At 43.6% G+C, this 3,573-nt stretch overlaps 1 non-coding gene across 1 annotated transcript; it reads left to right on the top strand.

The window, feature by feature from the left end:
* Positions 1–2,171: 2,171 nt before the first annotated feature.
* On the top strand, positions 2,172–2,384 carry LOC115895596. The gene has a single exon (XR_004055777.1). It is a non-coding gene; the product is annotated as a small nucleolar RNA U3 (small nucleolar RNA).
* Positions 2,385–3,573: the final 1,189 nt, after the last annotated feature.

Below are 3,573 nucleotides of genomic sequence, written 5' to 3'. Positions count from 1 at the left end.
CCAGACGCTTATAAAACCACAAGATCTCATGAGAACTCACTATCACAAGAACAGAATGGGGGAAACCGCCCTCATGATTCAATTACCTCCCACCAGGGCCCTCCCATGACATGTGGGGATTATGGGAACTAGAATTCAAGATGAGACTTGGGTGGGAACACAACCAAACCAAATCAACTCTCTTCTGTTGAAAATGAAAAACAGACAAACAAACAAACAAACAAACACTCCGCCAAAACTAGCGCAAGGCAGAAGAAAATGTATTGGCTCACATAGGTAAAAAGTCCAGGATGGGATTTTCTCCAGGAACAGGTTCATTTAGGCTCCAAAAATGTCATCAAGACTCATTTTCTGTCCACCTCTCTGTGGGCTCTGTGTTCGTCCACTCATTGGCCTTATTCTTGACTTACCTGTGGTGGCAAGGTGGCAACAGGAGCACCAGCTCACCTGCTTCCAGGTTCGAGTCCCTTGGGAAAGAACAACAGTCTCCTTGTGCCTCATTCTGACCGGGTCACATGGCAGATGAATGAACCAAATCCTCTAACAGAAGAGAATGTTAAGAATGGATGTGATGCTTTTTAAACTATGTGGCTTGCGAGTGGGAGAGAGTGGTTCCCCAGATGGAATTTGAAGTGTCATTTTACCTTAAAAACAGTGAATGGATACTGGGAAGACAAATAGTAAATCTCTCCAATGGAGACATACTTCACACGATGTGGGATTCGATTGGTATTCTCCATTACTCAAGATGTAACCACTTCTCAAAATATTCCCAGGACCATGAGGCTAAAAATAAAACCAATTTCATAGGCTTGATGTGAGAGCTGAAAGACAAAACATACTTGCAAGTGGATAGTGTAACATCTCCAAGCAGGAAGAAAACTTGTTAAGACCCTATTCTGGGAGGGTTACTATTACCCTCTGCCAGATTAGGTCACTAGAAAATTGTCATCTTCAGTATTGTTTCCGGCATTCAGTGGTGCCCAATTGTGGAACCGGATAATCCCTAAGCCAGGTCTTTCCTGCCTTTCCCTGTACACTATTCTCATTTCACCATCCAAAGTATGTGTGTCTTTTCTGTATCCTACTCTGTGACATACCTTTTATGAAAACTTTTATTAATACTACAGAATCATGGTCAGGCGCAGTGGCTTATGCCTGTAATCCCAGCACTTCGGGAGGCCGAGGTGGATCATTTGAGGCCAGGAGTTCGAAACCAGCCTGGCCATCATGGTGAAACCCCATCTCTACTAAAAATACAAAAGACTAGCCAGGCGTGGTGGCAGGCACCTGTAATCCCAGCTACTCAGGAGGCTGAAACAGGAGAATCACTTGAACTCAGGAGGCAGAGGTTGCAGTGAGGCAAAAATCATGCCACTGCCCTCCAGCCTGGGTGATAGAGCCAGACTTTGTCTAAAACAAAACAAAACTTCCAAAAAACCACTACAGAGTCATTAGTCCATCTGTTGTCAGTATCGCAAAGTTCCCATTTCATGTATAAAGCCTTCATCACATTAATTTCTAGGTAAATTTACCATCTCCCAACACATAGTCTCTGTAAAAATACCAGCTGTAGAAGTTATCTGAAAGCAGCTTCCCTCTATGATTTCTGCCTTTACTTTCTTTCTCTGTCTCCTCCCTCAGGGAACGCTGGAAGAGGAGACAGGCCCCAGGTTTGGGCAGGAAGTTCGAGACCAGCCTGGCCAACATGGTGAAAACCCGTCTCTATTAAAAGTACAAAAAAATTAGCTGGGTGTGGTGGCAGGCAGTTTTCAGGCTGAGGCCGATCTAACTATGCACACCAGGAACATTCCAATATTTCTTCAGCAACGTTGTCCCAGCACTTCACTGGTTAACTTTTTATGTCCACCATTTGTGGATTCCACAGCTACTTGTCAATGGTAAATATTGATCATCATGATTATCTACTGAGCAGCTACCATATCCCAACTACTCCTTGCATGTTGTTCATTATTTTCTTAACACTCAACATATTTACAATGTGTTATTTCATATCACAGACAAGGAAACTGAACGCAGAGATGTTTTATTTCTTGCCAAACATCACATGAGGATGAACAATGAAACTGATCTGAAACCAGAATTGTCCAATTCCAACATCTGTTTTTTTTTTTTTCACTCTGATATACTGCAATTAAAATGTTATTTCTAAGACTGTACTTTCCGACATCGTTTCTATAGTTGGTTGTGAGAGAAGTTTCTCTGAACTTGTGGAGCACGGGAAACCAGGAGGAGGAGGCACAGGGTGCTCTCCACATGTGTGAAACCGGCTGTGGGTGTTGCTTTCCTGCAACTGCCATATGCCACTGATGATCTTCTCTTCCTCTGGAAGAGTAAGAGGGGAAGGACACAGTTTCAGTGCTTCCCATTTATAATTAATTAATTAAGGGCAGGTGCAGGGGCTCACACTTGTAACCCTAGCACTTTAGGAGATTGAGCAAGGAGGATTCCCTGAGTCTGGGAGTTTGAGATCAGCCTGGGCAGCAGAGTGAGACCCTGCCTTAAAAAAATTTTTTTTTCTTTCGTTTTAATTTTCATTTTTTTGAGACAGGGTCTCACTCTGTTGCCCAGGCTGGAGTGCAGTAGTGTGATCTCGGCTCACTGCAACCTCTGCCTCCGGGTTCAAATGATTCTCATGGCTCAGCCTCCCAAGTAGCTGGGGTTACAGGTGCCTGCCACCACACCCAGCTAATTTTTCTGTACTTTTAGTAGAGATGGGTTTTCACCATGTTGGCCAGGCTGGTCTCAAACTCCTGACCTCAAGTAATCTGCCCACCTCAGCCTCCCAAAGTGCTGGGATTACAGGCATGAGCCACCGCACCCAGCCAAAAAAAGAAAAAAAAATTTTTTTAATTAGCCAGACATTGTGGCATGTGCCTGTGGTTGCAGTAACCATGGGGGCTGAGGTGGGAGGATAGGTTGAGCCCAGGAGTTTGAAACCAGCCTGGGCAGCAAAGTGAGACCCTGCCTCAAAAAAAGAAAAAAAAAAAAAAAACTAAAAAGTTATTTCTTACAGATATTCATTGGGTGGAAAGCAATTTAATTTTACATATAATAAGTTATTTCAAAAAGAACTGTAGTTATGTGTGGCAATTTTTCATAAAAGCCTGATACAAATCAAGATCTACCACGGAGTCAGTAGGTGTGCTCCAGAGATACCCTTCTTGACCAAAACAAAGCAGGGCAGAGGTTGGGAGGCCTTTTGGGCTGGGCTCCAGGACACAATGACTAGGAGATGATGCAAAGCGCGTGACAGAGTAGAGAGAACTACACAGTTTGCTTCCATATTAGACTCTGCAAAAGTAGTTCTTAAATGTTAGCTCACATGCAATCCAGTCACGTTACTGAGCAGATTCCTGGACTCCAGTCCTGGGTGATTCTTGCAGGTGGTGCATTGACCAGGTTAGGAGAATCATTGTCCAAGGTCTCAAAGCCAAATTTAGGACGCTGAGAGAAAGAATCCTAAGTGGTCGAATGGGAAACTGATTCTCCTTTTGAGCACACCTTAGATTCAGATAATTGATTGGAGAAGACCATTCTATACAAAAATCT

This window comes from Rhinopithecus roxellana, chromosome 21 (genome assembly GCF_007565055.1).
Source record: "Rhinopithecus roxellana isolate Shanxi Qingling chromosome 21, ASM756505v1, whole genome shotgun sequence".
NCBI classification, from domain to species: Eukaryota; Metazoa; Chordata; class Mammalia; order Primates; family Cercopithecidae; genus Rhinopithecus; species Rhinopithecus roxellana.
The sequence above is the reverse complement of the archived record's forward strand: the minus strand, read 5'-3'. Positions and strand labels throughout refer to the sequence as shown.